This window comes from Desmodus rotundus, chromosome X, assembly GCF_022682495.2.
Source record: "Desmodus rotundus isolate HL8 chromosome X, HLdesRot8A.1, whole genome shotgun sequence".
Classification (NCBI taxonomy): Eukaryota; Metazoa; Chordata; class Mammalia; order Chiroptera; family Phyllostomidae; genus Desmodus; species Desmodus rotundus.
Genome location: NC_071400.1, coordinates 26,211,104 through 26,231,117, shown reverse-complemented (window position 1 = coordinate 26,231,117; position 20,014 = coordinate 26,211,104).

Sequence of the window (20,014 nt, the reverse complement as noted above, 5' to 3'; positions counted from 1 at the left end):
TTTCTTCAGGATTTTTGTATCTATATTCATAAAGGATATTGGTTTGCAGTTTTCCTTTCTTGTAATATTTTGATGTCATGGTAATGCTAGCCTCAAGAATGCATTAGGAGCTCTGGCTGAGTGGCTCAGTTTGTTGGAGCATCATCTCCTACACCAAGAGGTTGTGGGTTCAAACCCTGGTGGGGGCCCATACGGGAGGCAACCAATTGATGTTTCTCTCTCCCTCTCTCTCTCTAAAATCAATAATTAAAAAAGCATATTCTTGGATGAGGATTTTTTAAAAAACAATGTGTTAGAAAGTGTTCCCTTCATTTCCATTTTCAAAAAAAAATTTGAGAAGGGCTGGTGTTAATTATTTTGTAAATGTTTGATAGAGTTCATCAGCACAGACATCCGGCCCTAGGCTTCTCTTTATTAGAAAGTATTAGATTACTGATTCAGTTTCTTTAGTTGTTATAGCTCTGTTTAGATTTTCTATTTCTTCTTGAGTCAGTTCCAGTCATTTTTATCTTTCTTATTTTAAAAAAAGTTTCTTTGTTTTTAAATAACATGAAATGTGCTTTCCATCTCTGATCCTATCTTGGTTATTTATGTATTTTCCCATTACTTCCTGAATAATTCCAGCTCAGGTCAAACAAGATGATGTTCTGCCTCATTGTTTCAGCTCTTCTACTGTGAACAAACAACCTTTTTACAGTCCATTTATTGTCATTTTTTGTATTTGTGTGTATCTTGTTGATTTCTCTGTTTTAAAAAACAGTATTGATTTTTTTTGTTGTTGTTATTTCTACTGGTTCTTGCTCTTGGAGTCCTTGTGTGCTTGGTCATTTTTTAAAATGATTGTATTTATTTTATTTTTAGACAGAGGGGAAGGGAGTGAGAAAGGGAGGGAGAGAAACATCAATGTGTGGATGCCTCTTGCATGCCCTCTACTGGGGACCTGGCCTGCAACCCTGGCATGGGAACCCTTTGGTTGGCAGGTCCATGCTCAATCCACTGAGCCACACCAGCCATGGCCGCTTGGTCATTTTTGACTGTGTATTGCTCATTGTATTTATTTTTTTTGGTAAGAATTATTTGAGATCAAGGGTAAAGGCATTTTCTTCCAAAAAATGATATATATTTGTTTATGTCAGGCTCTTTGTTTATGGGTGCTCTAACAATATGGCACTACCTTAAGTCTACTTCAAGTCTTGAGGTTCTCTGAATGACCCATGGAATCAGACTTAAGCTGCAGTCCCATGTAAGAACTGCCCCAATTCTGGTTCACCTGTGCCCTGGGGGCGGGTAGCACTTTGGGGTCTGAGAATAATGTGGGGAGCGTCTCCTGTTTGTGAGGGCTCCGGCCTTTGAGTTCTGTCTTGCTGCTACTTATTCTGTGACTTTTCAAAACGAAAATTCAATATTTTGAGAACTGTCAAAAACCCTCAATGAAAAATTTGCTTTTGTCCTTATTCACCTCTTTGGTGAATATTTTTCCCTTTAATTTTGGCTGGGTAATTCTGTACTGCCATGTTAGGTGTTGTGTGCTTTTAAAATGGTAATTTTTATCTTTTATCAAGCTTTTCCAGTTGTTTTCAGTAGCAGGATTGTCCAAATAATCTAGCCCTCAATTACAAAATTGGGAAACTAGCATTTAATTCAGTTCCATTTTATTTTCTATTTCTTCTGCTTGAGGTAGAAGCTATTCTTTTGTGCTCTTTCAGGCTCAGTTCTTCATCTCCTATGTGTAGTTCCTCAAACAGGAGAAGACATATTTCCACATGAAGAAGCAGTAGTTATAAGGCAAAAGACAGTACCCTCAGGGCAAAAAATGAATCTACATGAACATAATGTGAACTCTTGTTTAACTATAGCCAATGATTTTAAAAATCAATGATTTTTTCAATAATTTATATTACCAAACAGAACTCAGTTCATCAGTCTAAAAATATCTTCATTTCTGTTGCTTCACAGTTTCCTTCTAGAACGAAGCATCATTACTTGTTTTGCATATATGGAACAGAAGGGCCCATTCAAGTGTTATCCCCAACCTTTCCCCCAAAAGAAATAGCTTGAATTAAAGATGAATTCACATTTCCACTTCCGAAGTTCTCTGCTTGTGTATTTTCAGTAACAGCTTTCTCAACTTTAACCACCAATATTTTCAAAACACCTAGGCCTCACAATTCATCCTAGGCACCTTGTTAACTTTCCATAACAGACAAATTCCAACTTATCCTTCCTCCATCTTTTGCCTTCCCAACCTTGGATAGTTTAAATGGAACAAGAATTGATGACCTACAATGCTGCCTTTCATAAAAGCTGCCTACTGCTAAATAGGTGTTGCCAATACATTTGCTTATGAAAACAGGCACCTCTGTGGCAATATTTTATTCCAGTGATGCCTTTTCCATTCTTCCAGTACATGCCAGAGATGCAATCATTCGGGTTGATAGTCCTTAGTACAATGGAGTCAAGTGTTCAACTTGACATTCTGTAGTCTTGTGTTTTAAGTGGCTAAGAACCCTAAACTGAGGTTTTAATACATCAAAGAGACAATGAATCTCTTACCAATAAGGAAGAGGTTAGTACTTGAAAGGACTCTCTATTGGGTTTTAAATTTGAAAATCAGTGTTCACTGTATAGCAAGTTTTTATTTATTATTTCATAGAAGTACAAGGTGTTTCAAAAGTATCTTAAAACACTGAATTTCAGAACATTTTGGGTTTTTTTCTTGCTAAATAATAGCAATTTATTTTTTTATGTTTTATCTCATTTATTTTTTTATTTGTTATTCAGTTAAAGTTGTCCCACCTTTTGCCCATTGCTCTTCCCCTCTGAGCACAAAGAAGTTTGTATATTGGGTGTAGGATAGGAAACGGGGTGAGAGTGTCTGTATATAATAGAAAGTACACTAGAAAGACACATGAAGTGAGGAAGGCAAACAGCTCCTTCTTAGGCAGAGGAGAAGAATGGATAATTTGGTTAAAGCTGGCCACCTGCCTCCTCCTATCCCTCCAAGTTTGCAGTGACAAGTAGTTGAGGAAATATTAGGTTATGATATAGTAACAAATAATTCCCAATGTTAGTGTCTTAATTCCACAAAGGTTTATTTGTCCCTCATAGTCAATGTAGGTCCAAGGGACTTCATAGCACTACTGTACCTCCATGTGATAACTATACCATCCAGGCTGATGGGGGACTCACCGTTTAATTGCACATCTTAAACATATGGTTGTTTCAAACCTGATTGATGTAACATGGGAAGAAAGAGAGTTTGAGGATCTTGTACAAGCAATTAAATATTGCATTCCAGAACAGATACATGGCACCTTAGCCCACAACCCACTGGCCGAACTTGCCACATGGCCCTGACCAACTTTGTGATGGATGGAGAAATGTAACTTTCTATGTGCTTGGTTGAAGAGAACCAGACATTAATGAGCATTAGGAGTCTCTACCACAGACATGCAGCCTGAGGATCTTTCCTTGACTTGCAAGTTATTGTGTCATAAAAAAATAAGTGAAAATGTAGGTTCTTAGCCACAGACTACAAGCCTGTCAGATATAGGACTGTGGCACACTGTGGAGAGGAAGGAGCCATTTTTCTTTAGAGAAGTTTACTCCCACTGCTGAGAGAAGGACATGTAGGATAACACTCCATCCTTTTGGGTTTTCACAGACTACCACAGCAACGTGTTGAAAGGAAAAAGTTTATTTTATGTGTCAACTTGGCTAGACTACGGTACCTAGTTGTTTGCTCAAACACAAGTCTAGATGTTGCTATGAAGATATTTTTTTAGATGTGATTAACATTTGTAATCGATTTACTGTAAGTAAAGGAGATTACCCTTCATGATGTAAGTGGGCTTAATCCAAACAGTTTAAGGCCTTAAGAGCAAAGACTGAGGTTTCCAAAGAAGTAAATTCTGCCTCAAAATTATAGCATTGACATTCTGCCTGAGTTTGAGCCTGCTAGCCTGAGCCACAGCTTTCAGGCTCAAGAGTGCAACATCATTTCTTACCTACATTTCTAATCTGTCATCTGGCCCTACAAATTTCAAATTTGTCAGCTCCCACAATTGTATAAACCAATTCCTTAAAACAAATCTCTTGTCCTGACCAGTATGGTTCAGTTGGTCAAGTGTCATCCTGCAGAGAAAGGTTGTCGGATTGATACCCAATCAGGGTACATGCCTGGGTTGCTGGCCTGGCTCCAGGTTGGGACACATGTGAGACGCAACCAATTGATGTTTCTCTCACATGTCAGTGTCTCTCTCCCTCCCTTCCCGTCTCTCTAAAAATAAATAAAATCTATAAAAAGAAATCTCTCTGTCTCTGTCTCTTCCCTGCCCCCCCCCCCACTCACACTATTGGTTCTGTCTCTCTGGAGGACCCTGACTAATACAAACAGCATCTATTAAATTTTCATTTACAGGAGGTACCAATAAAATTCTGTAACTAATAACTGTGCTTTGAGGTATTAAACAAATTGGTAAATCATTCTTAATCTATGTAACTGCCTATCTATCATGGGGGTTGATTTTTTTAATCAAAATGCACCTTTGTCTTTCTTTTAGGAAGGCGCACATATTTTGTGCGATTCTATGGCCTCTGAATCTTTTCTCTGTTTATCATGAATAAGTTTGTATGTGAAAGTGATTTTGCCTTACAAATGTTTGTCATTGCAAATGAACAACTTCATTTGAGGAGGAAAAAAAAACCCTGCCTCAGAAGCAATTCTGATATCATGCCCAGGTTGGGAAATGTATATGCCCCCTAGAGCAGTGCTTGTCATCTGTTCCTGTGCACAGGAATCCCTGAGGAGCCTGTTAAAATGCAGAATTGCATTCTGTAGGTCTGGGGTGGGGCTGAAGATCCTTCATTTCTAACATTTTCCAGGTGATGACCATGCTGCTGGTCCGTGGACCACACTTAGTGTAGTAAGACTTTGTGGTTTCAGCCCTGGCCAGTGTGGTTCAGTGGGTTGGGCATTTTCCTGCAAACAGAAAGGTCACTGGTTGGGTTCCCAGTCAGGGCACATACCTGTGTTTCATGCTGGGTCCCCAACTGGGGTGAGTGCAAGAGGCAACCGAGCAATATTTGTCTCCCTCTCTTTCTCCTTCCTTTCCTTCTCTCTACAATCAATAAAAGAAAAAAAAAAGTCACAAAAAGACTGTGTGGTTCCATCTATGACTATGATTCTAATCACCACTTACGGTGATAACTGCAAGATCTCTATCTTCCACTGAGGTCTCTGCCATCTTCAACTCCCCCATTCTTCCCTAGCTTAGTAAATGGCACCATTCATTCCTTACACCAGAGATCTGTCATCCATGACCTCTCTTCCTCTTATCTAATTGATGACCAAATCCTGTCAAGTCTACTTTCAAAACACCTGTCTAATTCATCATCTTTTCTCAGGCCCTACTATAAGATCTAATATCCTCTCTCAGGTCACCATCATCTCTTGTCTGGGCTACCAAACACTGCCCTCTCACTGAGCTCCGTTCTTTTAACTCTTGCCTTCCTTTATACCACAGGAGGCAAACACAAGGCCCATGGGCCGAATCCGGCACTCCACCTTGTTTTATCTGGCCCGGCACCCTGTTTCTACCTGGCAGCAGTGCTGAGCTCTTGCTTAACTATTAAGAAATAGTTACATTTATACAGTCCTAAAATTGTATTTGGCCCTTTGAAGGCAACCGAGAGGCTGATGTGGCCCCCGAATGAAAATGAGTTTGATGCCCCTGCTTTAATTCCTTCTGTATGCAACCAGTCCCATCTCTCTAAAATGCAAACCTGTTCCTGCCACTACCCTGCTTAAAACTCGTACTGCCATCAGGATAAAGCCCAAATTCTGATTCCATGGATTGTAATGGTCTCCAACACCTACCTATTCCTTGATTATTTCTATGGCTTTATATCCTGTCAGTCTCCCATTCCTCTATTGCACTCTAATATCTTGCTATTCAGTACTTTTGCAGTTCTTGCATTGAGTGTTTTATCTGTGCTTTTGCACATTATATGCACTCTGCCTAGAGCACTGTTTTTCCACTTCAGTCATCTGGCTAACTCCTATTCATCCTTGGGTTTCAGCTTAGATGTCACCAGAATCTCTCCCCAAGTCACCTAAGTTGTGCTGACATGCCCTTCTCTGTCCTCCCACAGGTCTCTGTATCCTCCTGTCACAGTTGTCTCTCTCATTAGGATGTGAGCACTGTAAGGGCAGGGACCATGTCTGCCTTGTCTGGTGTCCAGCACACAGCTTCGAATTGATGGGTACTCATAACCATTTGTGAATGAATGACTAAGTAAAGGAATGAGCAAATGTCAGACATTCTTTATCTCCTGGTGTCAGAATTCTACTGATGCTTCAGCCTCCAATGAATTTGCAAGTTTTCCTGGGAAGGAACCCCACTAATCTTATTTGATTTGCCCTAGACAGGCAGTGAATCTCCAGATACACTCTGGGCCCAGCAGTCAAGTTCGAGGATTGAGGATGAGGCAATGGAGTGGTGGCAGTGCTCGTGTTCCTGGTGGGTTTGTAGCATGGCCTACGTAGTTGAAAGCTGTTGTGTTTCATACTTATAAATTACAACTTTTCTTAATATCACATCTGTCTCTCTCAAGTAGAAGGTCTAGTCCACGTGGACTGGTGCCAAATTTTCTACCAGTTTTGAAAGCCTCCATCTTTGCTGGTCCTATGCTTAACACATGATAAGCAGCAGCCTCAGAGGCTGATTAAAAGTTTGTGTGCAGGGAGATTGAATGTTTTATTTAGCTCCCCTTGCAAGAAGTAGCAGAGTTTGGCTGAGCATTGGTTGCTGCTGCTTTTGAGGCTCATTGGAGACATAACCTTTGCCTTTGTTTTATAGAGGTGTGGGGTATCCCCCTGAGCAAAGGCATTGCCATGTGCTATTATTGAGTTATTGTTACAACAACTTTACTGTGGGAATAAAGTCTTTCCAGGTCTTCATTATTCATGTTAATGTGGAAACCAGCCACTTTTAAACAGAAAAAGGAGCACTTTACATCTGGGGGAAGAGATTACTCTTGTCATACCTTTGTGACTTTCCTATTCTGCATAGTTAACAACACAGTTTTGATTTCACTGTGCTATTTAGTCTTCTTGTTGAATTTCACTAACCATGGACTCTTTAAAACTCACCCCGGAGAACCTGTGGATTAATTTATATGTTATGTCCTGGAAACACTGAGATAGACAACATACAGTGAAAGTTGAAAGGTGTATGATGAGTTAACCTAAGGTTCAACACAATGGTTGCGGAAATCTTTAGTAAATGAGCTGTAAATAAACATTTAGATGTGTTAAAGAAATTCTAAGCTAGACTCTTTTGTACATTAGAAAAAAACATGCACTATGAATAAGTAACCCATACTTGATCTAGTTTAATAATTTGCATTTTTTATATTAAATTTTTCTAAGATCAGGCACAATAATACTGAGAAATCACCTACCCATGCCATATTTTTGTAAGCCTCAATTGTCTACTCTCCAATATTATATAGTTATAAACCAATGTTGTAGACATTATTGCTATTGCCCAAGTTTTTCTGGTTGTCTGTCAGCACGTGATAACATTTCATTTCCTGGCCTCTTTGGGGTTGAGTGTGGCCATGTGAGTTGTGAGTAGTCGCTATGGTACTGAATGTTTTTGTCTCCTCAGAATTCAAATGTTGAAACCCCAATATCCATTGTGAGGGTAAGGTGGGGCCTTTGGGAAGTAATTAGGTCATGAAGGTGGAGCTCTCATGAATGGGATTAGTGCCCTTATAAGAAGAGACATGAAAAGATAAGAAAAAGTAAAGAATAACAGAAGGAGAAGGAGAAGGAGAGGAAGAGACACAAGAGAAATGCTGTCTCTCTGACATGTGAGAACACAACAAGAACGTGGCCACCTGCAAACTATGAAGAAGGCTGTCACCAGGAATCAAATCAGCTGGAACTTTGATCTTGGACTTCCCAGACTACAGAACTGTGAGAAATTAAGGTCTGTCAAGCCACAGAGTCTACGGCATTTTGTTTTAGCAGTCCAAGCTAAGACAGTGGTAATGATATGTCACTTCTAGACTAGAGTACTTAGTTACCAATGGTCAACCCTCTGGAGCTCTCTTCTCATCAGGCTGGGGCAATGAGTAATCATAGTGAACAGAGACCCCTGCCAAGTCATGACAAATATGAAACAGGAGTGAAAAATCAATATGTGTCAGTTGAAGCCACTGAGATTTGAGGGTTGTTACCCCAGCAGATCCTAGATCTTGATTATATGTGGCATAGGCATGTGAAGCGTGGGCCTTGCTTCCATACAGAGGAACAATCAGGGATGTTAATCTTAAAGTCTGTCATGTTAGAGCAGCCATCTGTCCATCTGTAGTTCCCCACTAAAGCTATTTGGTGGCTTCCCCTAATGATCTACCTGGGAAGGACTGGTATCCATTTAGTCCTATAACAACTGAGGTGCTGAAAGGTAATCTGTACGCTGGTACTGTTCCCTTCCAGCAAGCCTCCAATCCTGTCTCTTTCAGGTCACAGGCACACTGAATCACAATGCAGATTTTAGGAAACAAAATTCATGGGCTATCAGAGTCATGAGTCCCTAGCGACTATTCTTCTGCTAACAGACCCTGTGTCTTTGGTCAAGGGGTGACCACCTGACCCAAAGTGGGCTAATTGAAATCCTTCCCCCCAAATTTTTCACATTAATATAGGACACAAGCTATAAAGATAAGCTCAGATCTGTTTAAAGCCTTCTTCCCTGGTTTGGTTAGAAAACCTGACAGCAGAAGGTAGAAAAGTGGATGTTTCAAGAGAAGCAGCAATGAGCAGTAGAGGAATGGAGATCTGCAGATAGTGGGGGAGAGTGACCTGAGATTGTATTTACGTGGCTTCATCTGGTCATCACTGAGGCCAGCTCCATGCCTGCCATTTATACACTTTTGGTTCTTGAGATAAGAAATGTAATCCGCACCCCACTGCTTATTTAAATCAAGCTAGTTTTGCCACTTACAACTAAATGAGTGCTGATTAATAAAGTGGTTTCAGTAGCTCAATGTGATTTTTGCTCAGCATTTCCCAATTCTTTTACATCGCGACACAAATGGGAAGTGCTAACGTTTGTGTGGCACCTAGAAGTTACTGGAGGGGATTTGCGCGTCTCTATGTGGGACTTATTGGCAACATTCATTACTTTTTTGTATCATATAGTTATGAGAAAAATAAATATAAAATATTAAAGAGCACATTAAATATTCACATCCAATTTATAAATAAAACATTTTCAAAAAGGTTCAACGAAAACTTGAGCTAGCTTCATTCAATGTACTTTTTATATCAGGTGTTGTGTTTGAAGTGATTACACACAATTTCCTATCAAAAGTTTAGTCATGACTCTGAATTCTTCATGGTCACCACCGAGAGAGAGTTGTGTTGCCACAAGTAGGTGACAAAGACAATTTAAACCTTGTTTTACAATCATTCCAAAGTTTACAAAAGTTGAAATTATATTTAAAATGTGTAATAACTGTTTATATTCTGCTGTTGATATTTATTATGATGAAATATCTTGTGCTGACACAAATAGATTGCAAATCCAAATGAATTTTTCGTGTCAGGCACAGTCTTTCTAAATGATGACGATGGCGCAATTTGCAGAACACACACGCAGTCACCATGTGGCTAACTTGGATGCAACTAAAAAGGCGTATCGAACAGATTCAAAGTATGTGACATGTGAAGAGAGGGATTTGAGTCTGGTACCTGAAGTCCCTCACCCCCTCCCCAGCAGTGGTTCCCCTCCTCATGCTCTCTGCCAGCCTCCTTCATACCCATGTCCTGGTACTGCAGCACCTCCCTGGGTATGGTTAGCATGGTGCAGTGGAGCAGTGAGCGGCCTGAAGTGCCCTTTGTGCTGGCTGCTCATGAAAACTGTAGGGCAAAATTCCAGATTCTGTACTACAGGGTCTGTGTTCTGAAAGAAAAATCCATCTAGGCTGCTAGCAGCTGGTGGCAAGTGGCCTGGGGGCTCTGGCTCCCCCAAGCTCTGCCTGACTGCCTCAAACACTGAGAAGATGAATAATTCTTGTCCACTTCTAATCCACTGGCACCACCCCAGTGTGTCAAGGCTCATTAGTTGAGCAGCTCTGCTTTATCTATTAAATCTTTCACTAGAATCACACAGGGGGATGGGAAGAAATCTCACCATTTTAGGCCTTCAGAAGAGAGGAGTCCCACTGGCCCTCACACACTCTCTTAAGTTCTCTCTGTCTCTCTAAACTCCCCCCGCCCCGTATCTCTTCTGTGGTCCCTCCAGCATTGTCACCCCCTTTCTTGGGAAACTACCCTCATGTCCTCAACAATAGAAAAGAATTCCAGAGTGTTTTGGTTCCTTCATCTGGATGCAGATGGAGACTTGCTGCAACCTGGGCTTGACCACCTTTGAGGCTGAGGCCTGTGGGTGGCGTGACTCAGGAGTGTTAGACTCGGCCATGGGAAGGTCACTCTACCTGGAGAAGTTTTTGTGCCAGTGTAGCCTCAACCACTACGACACCAGGGATGGTGTTGGACTGCTGGACTCCTAGCAACGCTGTGTTGTGGTAACAGCGACAGCAGCTGAAGAAAACATTTCCTAGGTGGATGGAACAGGCTTCCAGCTTTCTTTCCTCAAAGCAACAGAGGCCAGTACTGAGCCTTTGAGATGAGTATGCACCCCTGGGCTTCATAGAACTCCTGTGAGAGGCAGGGCCCTGGAGAGGGAAGAAGCATGTTCTGATGATAGGTAAGATGAGGAGCTATGAATAGTTTAATCAGAAAAGTAATAGAAATTTAACTGTTTCACTTCGAGGTAAATCAGTGGTATTGTTTTACACTTTTTATTTGTTCTTTCCCCAAACATAATTGCCTTAAGCTATTATTGGCTCTAGCACAACTATCCTTAAGAGAGAGGTGGTGACATGTTAGTGAAACAAAGCGGGCTGCCCCTCTGTTAATATTGCCTGTTGTGGACTTCAGATCTCACTGCAAACCTCACTCTCTTCAGGAAGCCAATCCCTGCTCATCAGCTTCTTTAGCCTTAGGTGCTCCCAGAAAAGCAGAACAAAACTTGTGAGTTTTTCTCACATTCGTTCATCTGTTCAAGTTTATAGGATTTAATCTCCCACTTGATCACTTGCTTACCGAAGTGCTCCCCCTCCCGTGGCTCTGGTCTGCCTGGGGAACGTGAAGAAAAGAGCCAAGTACAAAGGAATGTTGGAACCAGAGTCAAGGTCCTGGGAGTTGCCTTCTTTTCTTCCCCCTGGAATTATAAATATCATTTAGGTCATGAAACTGCTATCTGAGTTAGCAGCCAAGTCACTGCCTACCCTCAGCTGGGCTGCTATGTCAGCTCTCCAGTGTTGCTATTCATTGCTGGTTAACTCATGTTTCCTTCGCTGTGCTCCCCTAAATCATTTAAGCTTTTCCCACCATAGCACTTACCACCCTGCTTCCTTCTCCATCTTTCCCACTGTAACAAAAACTCAATGAGTTCCGGACCTATGTCTGCCTTGGGCTTCCAACACTTAGCATAGGGTCTGTCTGGCAAAGGCTCAACATTTAATAAATATTTGTTGCACGAATGAACCAAATTCTGTTTGGTTTGGTGACCTGAGCAAGTTTATTCCTGTCTCTAAGCCTCAGTCTCCCAATCTGTAAAATGAAGGTTGTGGATTGGATACCCTCGAGGTCCTTTTCAGTTCTGGCATGTTATGGCTTACTTTCCTGAAATGTCATTGCCACTGACAGTAACAGTCTTCACTGATGACTTCACCTTGCACTTTGGTAATACCAAAATTGTCCACAGTGAGATCTTGCAATATATTGTATCCATTTCAAAACTATTTCCTGTAGCCACCTCTTCTCCTTTTTATTGCCTCTTGTTTCAAAGAAGAAAGATTTCTCCATCTATACAAAGCTCACTCCTCTATTTGCACTCTCTACCCTCCCTGCTATTCTGCTCTGCAGTCTTAGTTTCATCCACTCATTCAACAAACATTCGTTGAGCATCTACTGTGTACCAGACACTACGCTAGGCCCTGAGGATAGAACTATAAGCAAGTGTAATCCTTACCTTCAAAGAATTTATACTCTTCATCTATCATGTTTCTGCACATGTTCTCAAATCTTTGCCTTTAGCCTGGCTACTTTGCCAAAGCTTTAAATTCTAATATTCCAGGTATCTCCATATGGATGTTTTATCAACCCCTCATATCATATATAATCTATGCTAAACTAAACTCCTCTCCTCCAAATTGGTTTTTTTTTTTAAACATTTCGTTATTTATTTTTAGACAGAGGGGAAGGGAGGGAGAAAGAGAGGGAGAGAAATATCAATATGTGGTTTCCTTTCATGCGCCCCCTACTGGGGACCTGGCCCACAACTCAGGCACTGCCCTGACTGAGAATCAAACTGCAACACTTTGGTTCCCAGGCTGGTGCTAAATCCACTGAGCCACATCAGCCAGGGCTCCAAACTGTTTTACTTTGATTAATGTTCCTATCATCCTCTGAGCCAAACAGATTTGAGGCCCCAGAGTTATAGCTGCCTTCCTTCTTTTTAGCACTTAACCCATGGTTACTCTTGAATTTGTAACTATTATTATTTGACCAGGTAATTACAATTTCAAATAACAGCCCTAACCACTCTCCTAATGTTCCTTGTGATGTTTTTCTTCCTTGAAAAAAAAGAATGCAAACATAGATGGAACAAAATTGGACACAAGTCAACGATTATTGAGAATGCAGGTTCATTGTATTATTCTCTCTACTTCTGTATGTGTGTGGGAATTTTCCATAATTAACAGTTTTTAAAAGATGAGAAACCAGAAACCCTAAATTCAGATGTTGCCCAATCTCTTGTTGCAAACTTGTTTTCTACAGTTTAGCAGGACCAGCAGGAATGGTCCTTGCAAGTTGAAGCTTGCAAGTATGAACTGAGGCCCATAACTAAAGGTAGTTGGAGATGTAACTGTGTGGCCATGGACATTCGCTTTGGAGTATATAGTTTGTGCATATTGAGGTGAGTGAGTTACTTTTCCCCTAAAGGGCATAAAACCCACAACAGGTGGTCAGGGCAGTATAGAGGTCTGTGCAGAGAGGCTAGTGTGATGATGGCCTGATGACCTAACAATACTGTGGAGTAGTTCTTGCTGTGGAAACCCTCAGGCACCACCTAGATTTTTTGAAAGACTTTATTTAGAGAGAGGGGAAGGGAGGGAGAAAGAAAGGGGGAGAAACATCAATGTGTGAGAGATACATTGATTGGTTGCCTCTCACACTCCTCCTACTGGGGACCTGGCCTGCAACCTTGGCATTTGCCCTGACTGGGGATCGAACCGGCAACCTTTTCATTCACAGACTGGCGCTCAGTCCACTGAGCCACACCAGCCTGGGCTAGATGCTAACCTTGTGCTTCCCTTCCATCCTGTAAGCTTCTCCCTATGAGCTCTGAAGGCCTATTATTACCATTTCAGGAATTTTGTGAGCCAGATGATGTCACACTAGTAGCTTGCAATAGGCCATGGAGGGAGAATTTATATGATGAAAATAAGTAAACATTATAAATCAGATGTTTTTTGTCCTGCAGAGCTGGATGTTAAACATTTACCTGTGCATCACTGACCAGACCACTCTGGTAAATTCCCTTTATATTCAAGTTAGCCAGAGTCAGGTTCTGCTACCTTCTCCTGGCTTCCCCAAGTAAAAGAATTACTAAAAAAAGTATACCTTGAAGAGAGAAGAGCCTGTTACTACTGCTGCTTCTAAGTGCTAAATATGGCATGGGGCTCTTTTAAAGTCAATGACTTCACTGATTCCAATAAAGTACTTAATTTCCTTTTTTTAGTTGTCAAACAGCTTTGGGGGGCAATTCTAAGTGACAGGTCCCAGCACTGCAGGTTTCACAGAAAGCAAAATTGCCACAGCCTCTTCCTGAACACCTCCAACCCAATACAACTCATGATCTCATAACAAGACCACGGCCTTCTCTCTTTCATTTTCCTCTGAGATAAAGGACCGGATGACCCGCAACTGACCTCTGGCACATTTCTCAGACTTAGTGGTCCACTGATTCTCACTGTCACTTCAAGTTTTCCCTTGGTTCAGGAATTCAGCTTTCCTATGGCATTAAAGAGACCCGAATTGTACACTTAACTGTGTCACTACCTTACTATGTCAACTTGGATGAGTCATATCTCTTGAGGTTGAGACCCTTCAGTTCACTCTGGGCTCTGGCATTCTCTAACCATTCACGTTGTTGCTGGAGTAACGGGGCTACCACTGATTCCCCATCCCAATTTGCTTTAATGTTGTTTAAAACTTTAAACAAGTTTTTGGATTAGATGATTTTTTTTTAGCAAGATGAACTCCCTCCTGTTCTAAAGGTTCAAATAACACAAAGTTACATATAGTAAAATGTGAGAGTCCATTCCTTCCCCATTACCCGATTTCTCTTCCTGGCAGTAGCTTCGGTTATTAGTTTCTGTGTTTCCATCCAGTTCTTTCAAAATTCATTTACAGGCATGCACAAATACACACACATGAATGCAGTACACACACATACACACTTAGGTAAATGGGGTGATACTACACATATTGGTTTATTACTTACTTTCATGGAGTGAATCTGAACTAGAAAAATATAGGAGATAAGGGACTCATCTCCAACTCCCCGTTCCCACTCTATAGCTGCCTGCAGTTTTGCTAATTTTTATTTCCCCTCCAAGTCTCAAACTCCCTCACCTACCCCCTCAACACTAAGATAAGAATATTAGCCCTGCACATCTGAGATTTAGGCATAAAAAGAAGCTAACTGCCAATGATGTTAGGTTGGAATTTCTGGTACCACAGGGTTTTGGTAAATCATTTACTTAACCCTGCTCCTACTGAGCACCCCTGTTTGTCTTCAGATTTTCACTATTACAATCTTGCAAAAAACATCCCTGTAAATATATCTTTATGGATTTGTGTGGGTCCATAAGTTAAATTCCTTAAAGTGGAGTTACTGAGTCAAAAAGAACACACATTGAAAAATTTGAGACATATTACCAATTGCACACTAAAAATTATTTCTATATACTACCAATAGTATCTGAGTGCTCATTTCCCCACACATTATTGTCAATACTAGATATTCTCAGTCTTTTTAGTTTTTGCTAACTGATGGACTGAGATTATGGCCCATAATCTCACTTTAATCAACACTTCACTAATAACTAGGGAGGTTGAAGAGCTATTCATGACAACTGATCACCTATTTTTTATCTTTCATCTGAAGAATTGCCTGAAAGATCAGTGAAATGGCAGAATAAGGAACTCCAAAAGCCCATCCCCCCCATAAAAGTGATAAAGAAACTGGCAAAACTGTCAGAACAAACTTTTTCAGAACTCTGGAAACTAATCAAATGGTTACAGCAAACAGGGAAATGCTTAATCAAGAAATGATATTGGGTCCTGACCCATGTGGTTCAGTTGGTTGGGTGTTGTCCTGCAAAGCGAAAGGTCAGTGCACATGCCAGTGTTGTGGGTTTGATCCCTGGTCAGGGCCTGAGCAAGAGGCAACCAATTGATGTTTCTTTCCTTCTCTCTCTCCCTCCCTTCCCCTCTGTATAAAAATAAAATAAATAAAATCTTTTTAAAAAGAAACTGTATTGGAATCTTGGTAAGTGAGCTATGTGGCATTTAAAATCTCCCTGGTACCACTCCCCACCTGCAAACTTGGCAGTAGGCTTGAAGACAATAGCTCACATTCCTGGTACAAACGCCTGAAACCAAGAGTCCTTATAACTTTGATTAAATTTAGTTTAAATCCTAGCTCTAGAAATCATCTCTGTATGTATATGTGTGTGTGTATATATACATACATACATACACCCTTTGCCCTGGCTGGTGTGGCTCAGTGGATTGAGTGCCGGCCTGCAAACTGAAAGGTCGCCTGTTCGATTCCCAGTCAGGGCACATTCCTGGGTTACAGGCCAGGTCCCCAGCTGGGGGCATGCAAGAGGCAACCGATCAATGTATCTCTCCCACATTGATGTTTCTCTCCCTCTCTTTCTCCCTCCCTTCCCCTCTCTAAAATAAATAAATAAAATCTAAAAAAACCCCATATACCCCTTAGAGAGCTCTCCTTCCCCCCTGCTCCATAATCAGCAACCCCCAGGCAGCAGAAGACAGTAGTCTAGACCTGACTAATGGTCATAAGGTTGGGAGCTCTGGCAGGATAAAGGTAACACTTTGACCTAAGTTGTGTTTTAGTTCCTGAGTCCTAAAGTGGAAAGACCCTGTAGCTACTTTCCCATGAAACCAGACAGAAGGACACTGTAACAGACCTCAGAAAGGACTAAGCTTTAATATAACACAGAAACTCTGGACACTGGCTTTTGTTTTGGCCTTGCTGAGGACATGGTTGGACTTTTCCCATGGCAGGATGGAGGGAAATGGGATATAGCTGCAGCCTTCTATTTCTACCTGAATAAATCTTGCCACACCAAAATCTCCCATGCATGGGTTCATGCAATGCTTTTCTCCTGATCTCATGAAAGAGTCCCACTTCCACTGGCAACAGATGACTATCATGAAGAGATCCCAAGAGGAAGATTGACTCGTGGTAAGAAAACTGCTCGGAGATCTTTGCTTTACTCATCTTTCCATCCTGGTTGCACTTGTTACTGGGTCAGAGAGAGAAGGGCTTTGTTCCCTGGGATTATATCATCTCTGGTTTGGGAAGGACCAGGAGCTTTTTCAAAATGACCAATCAACTTCCCAAGTTTTCCTGGGTTTCGGATGGGTCCACCCGCTGACTAATGGATCCCTTCCCCAGGCTAGACTGACTGGCCTCTATAGTCACCATTTGTCTCCTATTGTGCATGTGCTTACCTCCCCCTTTATTGCTCTATCCCTTCCCCCAGTGATCTGTGGGTCAGACCAGTGGTTTGAAGTGTGTGAAGCTGTAACTTCCTTGTGAAGCAAATAAGCTCATGCTCCCCAGTTGACTATGCTCAATAATGATTCCCTTTGCTTCTTTCCTTTATTAATTCTAGCTACCTATGCTAACAATAGCACCCCAATTTTATTTTGAGAAATTCTCTCTATATATACTAGATAAAGAGTTGCACAAATATGAATTAAAGCACTCTATCCTCTCCTAGCTTAGAAGCAGTGATGTGGGTCCAAGCTGAACTTATTAGAAGCTTCCTTTCAAATGTGATCCATGAATACAGTAATAAAAGAGACTGGATAAAGCATTAAACAGTTCTTACTCAATGCCTGGAGTTAACTGTTCCTGGCCTAGTTTCTTTCTTTTTCTTTTTTTCTAATTGAATTTATTGGGATGACATTGGTTTGCAAAACCATACAGCTTTCAAGTGTACAACTCAGTAAAACATCAACTGAACACTGCATTGTGTGCCCATCGCCATAAATGAAGCCTCTTTCTGTCCTCATTCCCTGCCCCCCTTTGCCCACCTCCACCTACACGACCACCTCCCATTCCCTCTAGCCATCATCACTCTGTTGTCTGTGTCTTTGTATTACATATACAGTACATGTTATTTTGCTTAATCCCTTCACCTTCCTTCATCCAGTCCCCCAACACCTCTCCCCTCTGATAGCTGTCAGTCTGTTCCATGATTATATGCCTCTGTCTATTTTGTTCATTACATTCCACATATAAGTGAGGTCATATGGTATTTGTCTTTCTCTGACTGGCATGTTTCACTAAGCATAATATTCTCCAGGTCCATCCATGCTGTCACAAGAGGTAAGCTTCCCCTTTTTTTTGTAGCTGAATAGTAAGTATTCCATTGTGTAAATGTACCACAGCTTTTCTATCCACTCATCTAATTATGGGCACTTGGGCTGTTTCTAGATCTTGCCTATTGTAAAGAATGCTGCAAAGAACATCATAGGGGTGCATATATTCTTTTGAATTACTGTTTCGTGTTTCTTCACATATATACCCAGAAATGGGATCACTGGGTCAAAAGGCAGTTCCATTTTTCATTTTCTGAGGAGACTCCATATTGTTTTCCACAGCGGCTGCACCAGTCTGCATTCCTACCAACAATGTACTAGGGTTCCCTTTTGTCCACATCCTCATAAATGTTGTTGTTTGTTGATTTATTAATGATGGCCATTCTGACAGGTGTGAAATGGTGTCTCATTGTGATTTTAGTTTGCATCTCTCTGATGGCTAGTAATGTTGAGTTTTTATATGTCTATTGGCCCTCTGTATGTCCTTCTTGGAGAACTATCTGTTCAGGTCCTTTGCCCATTTTTTAATTGCGTTGTTTGTCTTCTTGGTGTTGATTTGTGTAAGTTCTTTATATATTTTGGAAGTTAACACTTTATCAGATGTATCATTGGCAAATATATTCTCCCATGCGGTGGGTTGCCTGTTCATTGTCCTGATTTTTTTTTGTGCTGTGCAAAAACTTCTTAATTTGATGTAGTCCCATTCATTTTTTCTTTTGTTTCCCTTGCCCAGGGAGATATGTTGGCAAAAAAAAAAAAATTGGTATGAGAGATATCTGAGATTTTACTACCTTTGTTTTCTTCCATGATTTTTATGGTTTTGTGATTTACATTTAAGTCTCTTATCCATTTTGAGTTTATTCTTGTGTATGTGTAAATTGGTGGTCCAGTTTCATTTTCTGGTGCATATCTGTCCAATTTTCCCAACCCCATTTATTGAAGAAACTGTCTTCACTGTATGCTCTTGCCTCTTTTCTCAATATTAATTGACCATAAAAGTGTGGGTTTATTTCTGGACTCTCTGCTCAGTTCCATTGATCTACAAATATATGCCAGTACCAGGCTAATTTGATTACAATAGCCTTGTAGTAGAGTTTGATATCAGGTATTGTGATACCTCCTATTTTGTTCTTCTTTCTCAAGATTACTGAGGCTTTTCGGGGTTTGTTTGTTTGTTTTTTAGTTCCAGATAAAATTTTGAAATATTTGTTCTAGGTCTGTGAAATACACCATCGGTATTTAAATAGGAATTGTGTTGAATCTATAGATTGCTTTGGGTATTATGGATATTTTAATGATGATAATTCTTCCTATTCATGAACGTGTTATATATACTTCCACTTATTTGCATCTTCCTCAATTCTTTCTTCAGTATCTCATAATTTTCTAAGTACAGGTCTTTTATCTCCCTCATTAAATTTACTCCTAGGTACCATATATTTTTTTGTTGCAATACGAAATGGGATTGTTTTCTTAATTTCTCTTTCTAAGAGTACATTATTGGTGTATGAGAAGGCCATGGATTTCTGAATATTAATTTTGTATTCTGCTATTTTGCTGAATTCATTGATTAGATCCGGTGGCTTTTTGGTGGAGTCTTTAGGGTTTTCTATGTACAATATCATGTCATCTGTGAATCTGCCCTAGTTTCTAAGGAGCTGGTTTCTCCAGCCTTTCCTAAACCTGTTTGCTCTCCTGTATTTTTTCAAATAAATTACTCTTTGTCCTAAATTAGCCAGAGTTGGATTTCATTATTCACAACCCAGAACCCCTGACTCAGAAAGGTGATTCAGTCGATCACTCAGCAAATATTTATTTCAACAAGTATTTACTATTTTTAAGTATTGTGCTAGTCTCTGGGGAGGCCTTCCATGTACTTAATAGGCTAATCTCTTTCTGTCAATAAGAGAAAACTGGGGGTTAACTCTATAAGCATTCATTATAAGTGCCAGGAAAGAAAGAGGCTCTAGAAACTCTAGGAGTATAATAACTATCATTGTATAAAGTTTAATAGAAACAGCCTTGACTGATGTGGCTCAGTTGGTTGGGCATCATTCTGCAAAGCAAAAAGGTCTCTGGTTCAATTCCCAGTCAAACAAGTGCCAGGGTTGTGGGTTTGGTCCCCTGTGTGGCATGGATGATAGGCAACTGATCAATGTTTCTCTCTCTCTCTTTCTCCCTCCCTTCCCCTCTCTCTAAAAAGAAACAATAAATAATAAACCTTTA